Here is a 14,548-nt window from a genome sequence, read left to right on the forward strand (position 1 = left end):
ACAATCATGGAGCCTTTCTTAGCAGAGTCGGTGAGCCAAGATAGTAGTGAACCAGACTTGTCTCATTCCACGTGTGTCTGGACCATGTACTCTCTGTAGTCAAAAGACATGAGCTTCTCTATCTGGCCCACCATGAGTTCCCTGGATTCCAGCAGTGTCTGCTACAACCCCTGACACCTAGGCCTCTGCTGTTCCACCTCTCTACAGTCTGCCTCAAGGTTCTCCGCCTCCTTTAACAGTGTATGCCTAATTCCCACTGTTTCTGCTATACATTTTCCTTTGAATCGCCACATTAAAGTCATCCCATTTGAGCTGTGGTGTGGATGCCATGCCTCAAAATACCTTCTGCAACTGCCCCCAATCGAGTGTTGGAAGACCGGGTCTTCCATGGCCTCCACATTCAGTTTCCATGTAGGAATACAGGGTCTGTGTCACCTCCCAATTCAAATATAATAGCACCGGATTATGAACCGATATAGTCCTTGCTAAGTATTCAACATCCTGTATTGCCCTGTGCACTTCAGGAGACCAAAGGAAGGTGTCTAGCCACACATGTAACTCATGTAGACTCCAAAAAAAAGGAGTAGTCTCTTGTCATCGGGTGGGTGCAGCTCCATGAGTCCACCAGTCCTATTGTAACTTACAACCTGTGAATCTATGATACACCCTCATGACCGGGGTGTTTCCCAATGGTGGATGTGACTTATCCAAGGTGGGGTCAGCAACACAGTTGTAGTTCCCCAGATCAGAACTGGTTTCACTAGATAGGGTGCCAAAACCTGGGATGTTTCTTCTAGAAAGCCCACCTGGTCTACAGTCAGGGCATAGATGCTGACTACCGCCAGGTCTTGCCCGGCCAGTCTCCCAGTCACCACTACATAACATCCTGCTGGGTCCGCAAGTTCCCCAGTACTCTGGAAGGGGACCCTGGGGTACACCAAAATAGGTACCCCTCTTGTGAACACTGCATATGTAGTGCAAATGGTCTGGCCGCGCCAGTGCCTGTGAAGCACAAATCCTTCCTCAGCAGTGAGATGTGTTTCTTGTAGTAGGGCTGTATGGATGCTTCTCCTCTCAAGGTTGGAAAATACCTTATACCATTTGGACATGTTGTTCATCCCCGGGACATTCTAGGATAGGAGTTTATACTTCAGGGTCATCTCCGTAAGGAATTCACTCTCGCCTCCCTCTTCAACCTTATACTTGTGCTTCATCAACTGTGAATCTTGTCCTTCCAGATCCAGGACCTATGTGATGCTCGCCCAAGGACACAACTCAAACAAAAATAACAACAATCATCCTAACTTCCCAACCCCAGGACAAGTAGGCAACATCCCTCATCTAAACTAGCATTCCAACTGCAAACACACCCATACGTAACCTATGTGAAACTCACAGTGAGGGGTCTACCAATATGAACGCCTCTTAGTCAGATGCCCCATCACCCAGCATCATGTAACTAGTATACCCAAGCTGCCGAGGGAACCACATTTTTCTCCAGAGTTCCTGCTGGGCACTCAATTGGTGTCCCTCTCCCCAGAGCTGTATTTAGTCTATCCAATTGTACTCACAGTCAAATTAGATCATCAGCTGCCTGGGGTGTCAATATAGGAAATACAGTACCTGAACCCCTCAAAGAGTCGATCCATGATCAGATTCAGAGCATCGGGTACCAACTTCTTTGAATGTCGGCGGGGGCTTGCTCCCAATCCACTCATCATTGCCACCACTTACAACTCTTCATCCTGGGTGTTCCCTCTTGAGAAGACAGACCTATCACATGAATATTGTTTCTCCAGGCTCTATGTTTGGTGTCCTCTGCTCTGTATTCCAAGGTCTTAACCCTACACTCCATAGATGCAAGAGGTTCTCTCAGGATCTCCATCTCCAAGGGGAGATCCGCCAATAATCGTTGTGTGTTCGTGACCCATTCTGATAGACACCTGTGGTCATCCTGCAGGATCCCCATGTCCGCCAGTAATGTGTCTATTTTTTATTCCAGCACTTCCCGGCAGTCAGTTATTGCCTGCAATATGTCGTTTAAGGTGGCCACTTTGGTAGTCCCTAGTTGGGTAGATGTTGATTCCTCACCACCCTCAGTTTTACTTGCTCCCAAAGAGAGCGGCTCCTTGGGATACACTCCCTTTTTGTAGGTGCCTTTACTCATGGCCACTCTCAGCCAGTAGGGCAGTCGATCAGGAGACTGATTGTGTCTCAAATTATCCTTGATATAGGGGGAGTTCCCCCAGTCTAGTGATGGGCAGCAGATGGCCTGCTGGGAGTAGGCCACAGGGCACGCTTCCACTGTTTGCCTACCCTCCTGGTCACATGCTGCATCATCTTGGGAAATCAGAGCAGATCAGGGCTCTCAGGGTTCCTGGGCCAGATCCGTGCTCTGAATTCATCCAAGTCCATATAACTTGGTGAGCCTTCAACACCGGCAGTTCATCAGCAGAGAGTCAGTGCTTTGTGTCTTTCATTCACTTTATGGCTTCCTATCTCCCATGGGGTCTCTACTTTCCCTCTCTGATGCGCCCTGCTCAAAGATAGGTTTCCACCACTGCCATACACGATGGCCTGCGTAGTATGTTCTGGGGGTCCTCATTCTTCCCACCACTGCTCGAGACCAGCAGCTGTTCTGATTGGGCCTTGCATGTGCCCTGCTACCTGCAATCCTTAATTGCACCCCACACTGGCATCTTCGTGAGCGATCTGCCCCCCGCGGAGTCCGCTGTCTCGGATGAGACCTCTTGGTGCTAATGTGGCTCTCCCAGAGGCCGGGGCTCCACTCGTTGTACCTGTGACTCACTGTGGGGGGTTGACTGTGTTTTCACGCCATCCTTCCTCCTGCACCATTTTTCCATCTTTCTGCCATTCAGGTGTGCCCCCCTGAACTCTCTCAGGGGTCTTCATTACCTCCACTGCTCAAGCTAGACCTCACATGCCCGCATGCCAGCAGCACCGTATTCCCTGGTATCTCAGTGAGGTGTCTGTGCATTGCATATATGGCCACCTGCTCTCTTTTTCGCCACTGCTCACCTCAGGTGTTCCTCTGCATTTTCAGACCATCTGCCTCTCCTCGCCACCCTTTTTGTTTTTTTTACAACCCACGGGTGTCACTCCCACCACTTGCTCAAAGGGCTGCCATCTCCTCCAACGCTTCTTGAGACCAGCAGCTGAGCTATCGTGGCTTTGAGTGTGTGCTCAGATCCCCATTCACCAGGAGAACCACGCTCACTGGTGCCCCAGTGAGAGTTCTTGGCCCCACCCTTGTGTCCACTTGCATGAAGGGGGTTCTGAGACACTGACAGGGTTCCTCCAGGACACCAGTCTTTCTGAGTGCCCCGTGACTCATCTCAATCATCCTGGCATGTTATGAGGCTGTCGGCCTCTCACAGCTGCCTAGCCTGGAATTCCGATGCTCAAGGCTGCCACCCCCTCCACTGTCTGGCACCTGCACTCTGCCTTCATTATTGACTTCATTAGTTTTGAGCTTTTTGGAACTTATTGTGGATTCTTCACTTAGTTTTGAAACTTTTGAGAAATCTACAACTTTTTTACTTTCTATAACTTGGCTGTTTTGCAACGTTGGGATATAAGTTCAGATGTGTCGCATACAGCCCTCTTAAACGATTGTATTCCATCACACATGATGAATCAGCATTGACTTTGTTCTCAAAAAGTGATGAAGGTACAATCCTGACAAGGACCTAACGTGATAATGTAACATAAGGCATACCTTTTTTTAACACTGTGTGACCTATATTTATCAGTGCTGCATCCAAATGTAATCCTTGAGATTTGGTGACCGCAAAGGCCAAACTGTTCTCTTTTCATGTAGAGATCTTTTACCAACAAAAAATCTAGCAGTGCACCTTCCAATTTTTTTACCCTCTTCAATATGATCATATTTAATGAAAATATATTCAGACTCTGTTCTACTGGGATATATAATGAATTCTATCACATTTCCATTCCACCATTCACTAATCCCTCAAAATTAAGATTTCGTCACAAATTTATTGTGCAGTTTTTACACAGATTTAGTCTTTTCTAAACCAGAAGTATGTGAACATGTTTTCTCTACTGATTCAAGTTTCTTTACCACTGATTGACATAGTGGTTAGTTTAAACCTTGATCTTCCATTTTATCATTACTACTAAGACTCACAATTTATTGTTTCTAAATTAAATTGAAGTCACTCCTCCAATGTTGACATGAGGCACACAATTTGTTTCTGAGTTTTCAGATCTTGCATTATAGAAGCTGATGATTCATTGTGTAGTAACAGAGACCTAAACATGCGAGAAACAAGAGCTTTCTTTGCTAATAATTCCTATTCTCGTGCTTAAGATATTCCCATACTCCACATCTGCAGCCTGTCTCATATTTTATGCCAACTCAGCGTACTGAATATTTAGGCACATGTTAACATTTTTAATCCTCCCTAATGACTTAATGAACAATTTCTGGTTGACCTTTGACAAGGAGTCAACTGTTTGACTTGTTTACTACCAAAAAAACCATCATTGTCAGTTATGAGGACCTCTTGCATCCTCAGAATAACTAAAGCTTTCATTAGATTAAAAACCATGCTAACATCATCAATAATGAGAACTATTAATTTTTTCAGAAGTATGGAGACTTCATGACAAGCGTCACCAGATAATTTCAAGTACTCAAGTTTGTTTGTTGTGTTTCACAGGCAACATAAGAAGTCTGGGTAATGTGATTCATTGAATGTTGTGAGCAGCTAGTCCAGTAGGAGCAGTCACAGTGGAGAGGTGTGCTGCAGCGGCCAGGGCAGCTGAGTTCCGAGCACAGAGCTCACAGTTCGATCCCTGACTCCAGCGGTCGCTCAGCTCAGCACCATGTGGCAATAACTCACTTAATTTCCACAACGGCCCCCAGCGCCTTGAGACCCGTAAAGGTGAGTAGTTTGTGCTTTACAATTACGGGTTTACATTTTATTTACATCACATGAAAGATCAAAACTAGTCTTCTTGTGAACAAATGCTGTCAGCACTTTCATTAGAAAGCGTTTTCCTGTACAGACTTATCATGTTCATGCTCTACAGATTTTGTTATTTGCTCAAACATTTGTAGCTGTTTTCCATTCACTTGAGAGACCAACGTTTCTAAATCAATGGTCTCACACCTCACTTGGCCCATAGCATTTTCAATTTCATTCATAGCTATGGATGTCAAATTTTAAAGGATAGGCTCGCCAAGGGGGTTTGGACTATTAGGCCCTAGGCTCTGACTATTTTGTGAACTGTCCTTTGCAACTTCTATAGCAATTGTTTTCTCTTGTTGAATTTCATCATTTAACATTATCTGATATGTGGGAAACTCTTCACATTGAATACTATCTTTGACTGCATTGAAATGTTATTCATAACAGTAATACTCACCTAGCAGTTAAGTCTCTGAACACCAAGGTTTAAAAAGTTGCAAAAGAACCAGGTAAAAGACTTCTAATTCCTCACCTGCTTGACAGCTCAGTTTACAATGATTAATGAGACTTGGTTTTGAATGTCTCACTAAACACCTGTACAGCCAGTCACTCCAAACTTTCCTTGTTCAATATTTTCATCTTTGTTATATCTCTATCTTTAGTACTGCAGTACTTCATACAAACAAAAGATTTCTACATGGACACTCCAATTAGGGATTATAAGTGCCCATCATATTTGCTTTAAGTAGTTCAGTGCGTTTTGGATCAAACTGAACAAGATACTGAATTTCAGGAAATTGTTTTAACACATGTCTTCATGTTGATGCCAAGCCTGAACTGGCCCAAATGATTGATTTGGACTTCCTGTATAAGCTAGAAGAACTGATGGGCATATCAGCAACAACCGGCGATAATTATCGCTAAGCGCACTGAGCGCTAGGATAATTATCGCCGGCTATCGCTGAATTTTATCACTGAGATAGCGTGCTATCAGCAACGCTTATCTCAAAAGCGATAAAATTCCAGGCGCAAGCTGCCAAATGTGCGATTATTGCTGGAAATCCAGCGATAATCGCACAACGTTTGGCGATAGCCTGTTGATAGGGCAGGGCATACTTAACCATGATATCCACCTTCCATTGGATATCATGGCTAAGTCAAACTAAAAGCAGGTGCAAGGAAAGTAGCGATAACCAAGGTTAGCGCTACTTTTCTTATCGCTATGCTTGTTAGCATGCCCATTGATAAGTGGAGAAATGACGGTTAGCGACATTTCTCCAGTTATTTTGGGAAGGTACGCCCACTTTGCATCTCATTAGAGATGCAAAGGTGGTCGTTACGGGAAAGGGCGCTAAGGCAAGGATTCACGCTATCGCATGACCTTGCTGATAAAGCGATAAAACTATCGCCGCTTTTCGTCAGAAAACGGACGCTAAAGCGGCGATAATTCTATCGCCTCGCCTTGATAATATGCCCCTGAACTTGTCACAAGCTTCATAAGATCCAGTTTCTCTCTGTGAGAGCATCTTTAAACTGAGACAGTAAAGCTTTTTACTGAACAACCTCTCTGCTGCTATCTCTTCCCATCCATTCTTCATTTCTGTCTTTTCTGAATTTGTTATATACGAAGTGATGTATCGAGCTACAGCAATACAATAGTCTGCTACAAACTGAATATCCATGTTGGATTCCACATGGACAAGATTAGTGGATTATAATCATTGATATGTTTTGAAGCTTAATTTCTTATGTCGTTATATGTATTTTTAGGTGATCTCCCAGCAACAGAGTGTTTGACTGCAGACATAAAACTGTTCACTTCTCCTTTGGATATTTCAAGCCCATGGAATCCAAAATGACATTTAGTGTAGTATCTCCCCTGTGTTCTGTGTCTCCGTTGACAATATTTGCCACATTTCTGGGACTGAAATCGCAAGATGCTGCCATGGAAACGCTGGCAGGGATTTACTTTGGGAGCCGTTGCGGACCCTCAGGAGGGTCTGCACTTGGGGGGACCTATGGTACCCCCTACATTGCCCTGCACAAGTTGGCAGGCACTGCGCGGTGCCTGCCACGTTATGCATTTCAATGCACAACATGGCATTTCACCATTGCGGCGGGTGCTGCAGTCAGCAGCACCCACCGCAATGTTGAGAATGCCTGATGCGACCGCCGTGGAGGCGGTCGCATCATGATTTGGGTGGCGGGACCGCCGCATGGTTGGCGGGCGGTCCTGTTTCTGCTAGGGTGGCGGGTGGACTTAAGTCAGGTCGTCATCCTAATCACCCCCTAAGTTTGTCAATAGACTGCTGTCTTATGTTGCATACTTTTATTCACTTCCATTCAAAAACTGGTTGTCGAGGATGTTGATCTAATACTTCATTAGTTGTTTTTCTTCTACATTTCTAAGCACTAATTTTTCTTTTCCATTGGTGTACTTTCGTTGATTTCATAAACACGACCATCTTTGTCAATTGCTCAATAGCAAACACTGACTCATTTACCTGCAAATAACTTTCCTCATGAAAAAGTGCTTCAATACTGAAAGTGTGTTTCCAATCTCCCTGGAAAAAAATAAAAAAGTGTGTTTTACTAACTTGAACCTTTTGACGACATTTATTTTAAGGGAGTTTTTATGCAGTTCAAATAACTTTATTTTGGCATGAAATGCTATAAAAGTATCGGCAAAACAATACGTATATACAATAAGTCCCCAAAAATGTCCTTGAACAGGGAGGAAAAGCAATAAGACATATGTACAAGAAAATACATAGCTTTGACACAAAATAAGTTAAGAACAACCTACAAGCACAGTATACAGGCAAAATATACAGTTAAAACATATGTACAGACATATCTACAATATAATACAGAAAGAAACTTGGCACAAAATTTAATAAGGACAAACTACAGACTCAGTGGACAAGCAACGGTTTACAGTTAAGACAGGATCGCAAGTCTCCTGATTGCCTACACACGCTCCAGACATTTTGCTACAGAAGATACAAACAAGGGGCGAGTATCACTTGCTAAAATTCTATGCGCAGCCAAGTAACTTCCTGTTTCCATCTGTTGGCACAATGGTTTCATCCATAATTTACTAGGTCTTTCATATGATTGGCATGCAAATATTACATGTGAAACAGTCTCATTCATCCTTTTACAAGCAGGACGTAGCAGTATATTGTTGCCTCTCCATCTGCTTGAAAATGCATAAAATGGTATAGTGCTGGTTCTAAACTGGAAATACAATTTCCAATCCGAGAGGACCGTAATAATGTCCCAAAAGAGTTCTAGGGCACTATCGCATTTGAAATCATAAAAACTCCCCTATCAATGTTGCGCTTCAAGTTTAATATAATAATATCAGGAAAGTTTAAGCCCAATAGTGCATTTTCATTTCTTTTTTAGTAGGGAACAGACTTGAAGATGGAGATAGCTACAAATCTGACCAACCCAAGAAAAGCAATATTTTTTGGATGTTAGTAAGCCATGTTACTTTGCAGTAGATGTCGGAATTAAGAGTGTCCTCTAGGCCTACGACATATTGTGTGAGTTCTGGTGTAGTCCGCACCCTTCTCCAGTACAGGAGTGGACACAGTCTTGCTTTGCTTTCTATAGGTTTCCTACCCATGTCAAGGAGTTAGGGGAGTGTTGGTGTACTTGATAGGAGATTGACAATACTCTTAAGAAACTTTTTCTTGCTCCTCCCGAGCCCGAAAGAATTTGAAAAATCTCATAGTTCCGCACTGTATAGGGCAGAGTTCACAGATTTAGCCTCATAAATATTCAGGACTGGGGCACCAGGTTTGGTATACTAAGACCAATGTTCCTTCAAATAGAACAATTTGTTTGTGTCATTTTCTCAAGATGGTACTTCAAAGTCAATGAAGATGATAACTAAACCCCCAGATAGTCAAAGGAGTCAACTTTTTCTAGTGGCATGCCTCTTACGGTAGGCCTTCCCTCGTTGGATCTATGCTCATTAAAAGACATGTATTTAGTCTTTGCTGCATAGATTTCCAACCCCCGTGAGCCACAGAACTCCTCAAAATGGTTTAGTAGTAACTGTATACCATTCAGGGTTTTCACAATCAAAGAGTAAAATCGAAATCTTAATACCAGCAAGAGTTGAGACATCAGATGAAATTTCCATAGAGAACTCAACTGTCTGATTTATATATAAAGAAAACCGTGTTGGGGCAAGGACACAGCCCTGCCGCACACTATTGACAACCAGGATACACTTGGTAAGTTGATTTTGCATTCCCCATCTGATCCTAACAAAATAAGCCTCATGTAGGCAAATTAACAGTGTCAAGTATATCACAGGCATGCACAGATTGTCAAGCACATGCCAAAGAATGTTACGGAAGAAAAGATCAAAAGCTGACTTGAGATTGACAAAGGCAACATTCATGATGCCCTTGCTGATCGCCATCTATTTTCCAATATAGAGCCTAGAACCAAAAAACCTAGTTAATGGTTGAAGTTCTTTTGCAAAACCCAGCTTGACATGATGACAGTATGCTTTCTTCCTCAATCCAAGATTGGATTTTGTGAAACAACATTCTTGAAAAAACTTTTGTAAGCAGTCTAACAGACTAATTGGTCTGTAATTGGACAGGGAGCCACGATCACCCTTTCTGAAAATCAGGATGGCAATCGCAACATTCCAGGAATCTGGAATCAGGGCTCCTCTAGCTATGGAATTGGCAAGAGTCAAGAGCTAGTTAGAGTAACTCAGTCTGTCAATGAGAAATAGATCCATGGGAATTTCATCTGGTCCAGTAGTTTTTTCACAGATATTGGCATCTAAAGCATCAGATACATCAGAGAGATTAAAAGGTGGATTCTCAATAAAGTGAGTAACCAAGTTACCAGTACAGACGACAATAATGCAGCAATCACTCTATCTGAATACAATAAGGAAAAATACAAGAACCGGTCTGATTGTGATATGTTGTTCGGAGCGGTAAGTGCTAAGCCATTACTACCCCACATAACCAGAGACGTAAATGTAGTTGAATCTTTTCCGTAACACGCAGCTTTAAGATCCTGCCACTGAACTTCATCCCATTCTTTCATGGCTTAGAAAATCATGTTTCAAAGGCCTTGCTAACCCTGCGAATACGGTCGGAATCTTTATTTTTCCTGCATTCGTTATTGAAGAAAGTAGTCAATTTGCTATTTTGTTTCTTTCTAAATGGCACAGAAACAGAAAAATGAAATACAAATGAGAAAATTAGAATGTAGGTTTATTATATTAGGTTCTGAAAGGCAATTATTCATCTTGATAATAGTAAGTTGAAGATCAAGACTTATAACAGATAATAATTAAGGTTTAAGGGACTATCTGGCACCACTGAATCAAATGCATATCGAAAGAAAGTGCAACATCCCTAGTTATAGAAGACAATTGAATGTCGTTAGAATGGATGCTGCAAAAGGAAGACATGGAAAGACAGAGAGGGTTATGGTCGCATACCAAGAATTTGTCAACAACCATGTCCTCAGCCTCTGGCCAAAGTCTTAAGTCCACTATAACATAGTCAATGCAACTTGAATGGTTCGGTCTATTATATGTGTAAGCCCCCTTACTATCTGATTTTGCCATCCATTAACTGCTTTGAGACCCAATTCTAAGGTTAGTGCCTTCAATTGTAACGCAGCTTGGGTCCATTTTTTAATGGCCATTATATCCAAGGGTATAGCCCTTCTCTTGTCTTCCTCACCCGTAAGCCCAATATCATTATGGTCCAAAGGCTCAAAGGTAGTACCAAAGTTGCCTGCAAGGATATAGTGAGCTTGTGCTGGACTCTTGTCTAAATAGTCTTCGAGAATTAAAATAGTTTTAGATGATTGACCTCCCTTAGCTACTCTAGAATCAATGTTGAATACATCTACCCATGGTGTTTTATCTGTCACAATGCTGATGCCTGAAATATCTGGGGAGTTGATGTTTAGTTGCTGGGTTTTGCACTTCAAGATAGTCTTCAGACATATCGTTGGCCCCCTGAAGGTCTCCCTGCATACCCAGAACTTGCAGCGACATAAACATTCAAATTTCCAAGTATGAAAATAGGGCTTACACACCATGTTTCTTGAAACACGCAACTATCATAATATCACAAATAGGCACACCAATCCAGCAGTGCTACTTTTGCTTTAAGGCCTGCCACATTCCACAAATTGATGTTAATCAACATGGGTTCCACTACACTCCTGGTAGGAAGAATTCAAAGCTCCCCAGATGGGGAACCAGGGGTGATTATAGGATCTGTCTTGAGAGATAGCAATGCACAGTGGGATTCAGTATCAGAAGGTCTCTCATGCACCAAATGAACGGCCGCAGGATTAGGAATTTTTATAGTAGAATATTGGCCCTTTAGAGTTAACCCATCTATACACAAGTGATTACTGGGTGGTGGGCCATTATTACCAATAGCAAGATTCAGGTTTTTTTGCAACTGCCCATTTTGACCACGGGAAAACAAAACGGTCCACCTCTAGCACTGGTGACCCATGTGTCTTATGACCAAACCTGAAAATAGAATTGGGTTGGTTGATTATTTATAGATAGTATTTAGGTCATATTTGTAAGGGACAGATAGAGGAGGATCTTTAATCAAATGACACCAGATTATCAACTAGGTCCCTGTTGCTAAACAATAATTCAACTCTATCAAATTTTTGATTCCTTACTACATATCTTTTGGGACAAAGGATGCCATCTCTAATAACTGAACAGCAACCTTTTGCGTTCCGGTGCCAATGAATAGCTTTATTCTTCAAGAAACCTCATCTTCATCCCTTTCATGGGATAAACTTTTTGGAACATTCACCATAAAACGTGAGTCAAAAGGTATGTTACCTCTTTGGTGCACAGCAGAGAAATTATTTTAAGTTCTTTCACCAATATTGTGACATGGGATTCTTTCTGTTACCATACCTTCATAATATAAAGTGGTACCCGGAATAGGCTGCAAAGGGGCACCAGTGTGTATCAATGGCTTTTTGTTTAAGGAAGCATCCAAATGCCCAGGACCCCCAAGTGTTCCCTCCTTGTGTGAAACATGAGTTTCTTGCAACTGAGCCCAATTAGAAAGTGCTTCTACACAGTCAGGTGTGAGACGCAAATGGCAGCACACCAAATCTTGTCATGAGGTAACATCTTTTTGCAGCAGTAACTGGTTTAAGAGTGTTATTTAAACCTATTGCACATTTGTTAAGAGCATCCACTTCAGATTTTAACTCGTTTATCTGGGATGTGAGATCTGCAAGTGTTTTAGCATCAGAGGGTACTATATCATTCATGCTAGAATCAGTAACCACATTAGCACTTTTGGGAGGCGCATGTGTGCCCAGTAAATCCACAACATGAGAAAAACGATTACTACAAGGTACTGTGACAATAGGGAACAATGGGTGAACAGAAACAGCAAGGTTATGATGGGGTTTATCTGTTAAAACAGCATCCAGGGGTGCATGAGCAATCGATGATGCTTTCTTCCTTTCCAGTTTGCCATTGAAATAGGTAGAAAGTGTGGAAGTTCATTTTTTGTTAACACACATTGTGGTAGCTTTGGGCACAGAATCACCTCCTATTATATTTTCAACCTCTTCAATGAGTTGGTCTATCTCTTTCAGTGTACAATTGTTTGAAGACATAGGGGCATATTAACCCGTGCTTTGCGATAAATATATTATCGCAGGCTATCTCTGGAATTTATCGCCCTGGTAACGCGTTATTAACAACGCGTTACTCTAGGGCGATAAAAATTCTAGAGAGAGCGAGGTTATCGCCCTTTTGCAGGCAACATCGCTGGTTTTCCAGCGATGTTCCCTCCAAAACGGCGATAACCTTGCTGATACGACCTGTATCAGCATAATCCACCCCAATGTTGGTGATAGGTAAGTGTGCATTTTAGCAGACGTTAGTTTTTGGAGAAAACAGCTGTTTTCTCCAAAAACGAACATGTGCTAAAATGCTGGGGCAGCCTTGTAAATATCGCGACGTGAACATCAGCGATATTTGCAAGGTTGTCCATCTGGGGTACGTCCAGTGACGCCCACTTTGCATCTCATTAGAGATGCAAAGGGAGGCGTTGGGTAAAAGGGTGCTAACATGCGATTATGCATGTTAGCACCCTCTTGTAAATAGGGTGATAGTTTTATCTCCGCTTTTTTGGCTTTTTAAGCCAAAAAAGCAGAGATAAAGCCCTTGTAAATATGCCCCTTAGAGATTTTGGGGGGCTTTACTGGGCCTTGTGCTATTTCCGTAGCTTTTCGTTTTCCCATTATGAGGAAATAAGGAATTTTTCACAACATAAAATATGATTCAAAAGCAGTTATAAAATAATCTAGACAAAATAGCTCATTAAAACTTACAACAAAGTTTAGACAACATGCACTTGATAAACACAAATGCATCATATCATAGGTAACGCTAGATCCGACCACTAGGCCAAGGTTTATAAACCATGCAATGGCCTCCAAATGAGGCCAAGAACTTTGTCCATCAGCAAATCAGCAAACCTTGTAGAAAAGTACCTTTCCCCCTGGGCACAGAAACTGGCCAGCAAAACATAAAAATGCTTCCTTTTAGGCCGAGTTCAAGGCGGTCCGTAAAACACCCGAGCAGCCGGGTTGTAGGAGTAAAAGAGAGCAACGCATTCCCAGTGCAGCGGGGCACTGATGTGCTTCAATAGCGCTGATGTGAACAGGTGTCAGCTGTTGGTCCGGTGCGATGTTAGTCCTTCAGGGGGATGTAGGGGCTTGTAGTCCCCAGTGGTCATGGTCCTGTGATAGCTCACCACCTGGGCATGGAAAATGGCCAGCAAAACAGAAAAACAGCTTCCCTTCAGGCTGAGTTCAAGGCAGACTGTAAAACACCCAAGCAGCACATTAAGCAGTTCATCTAAACCTCTGTTTTTCTTTAAAATGAGAATAAATGGCTTTCTCTTTAATACAAATACCTTGCCTACTAGACACTCAAAGAACTCATTCTGCTTTTTAAATGCTCTTCTGCTTTTCTCTGTCTTCATGCTTCTCATAATATTTGACACTACTCTTCTATGGAAGAACTTCTGCCAAAGTTCTTTGAATTTCTTCTTTTCAAATCTGTCTGATTGGTCTTTTCTTTTTTTAGCATTATCTTTTTTTGAAAACAACGTTTGTAGATGATGACAGATCGTCAATACTACTTACAACTTCAGAAGAAAGTCTACATTGTTATTTATTTATTTTTTTAGAAAATTCTGGGTCCCCTTACTTGATTTCTGTATTTTGTAACTATTGTTTCCTTTCTGTGTCTGTGTTCATGTTTGGAAACTTTTTGGTAGTACCGCTGATTTTTCTCCCTCTTTTTCTGCTTGTTCGTTGGTATCTTTAATTGACTGCAAGCCCTACAGATAAAATAAAAGACACAAGATATTTATTTCTGCTTCTCACAGTTATTACTAAATACAATAGTCTGTGTAGAAGGATCAAGAGAAAATCTAGGCCCTGTACTGGTTCATTTCAACATCCTATACATTCTGTATGGTAGAGTTTGACACAACAGTGATCCAATGTCACACTACTCTGTA

Source organism: Triturus cristatus, chromosome 1_2 (genome assembly GCF_964204655.1).
Source record: "Triturus cristatus chromosome 1_2, aTriCri1.1, whole genome shotgun sequence".
Classification (NCBI taxonomy): domain Eukaryota; kingdom Metazoa; phylum Chordata; class Amphibia; order Caudata; family Salamandridae; genus Triturus; species Triturus cristatus.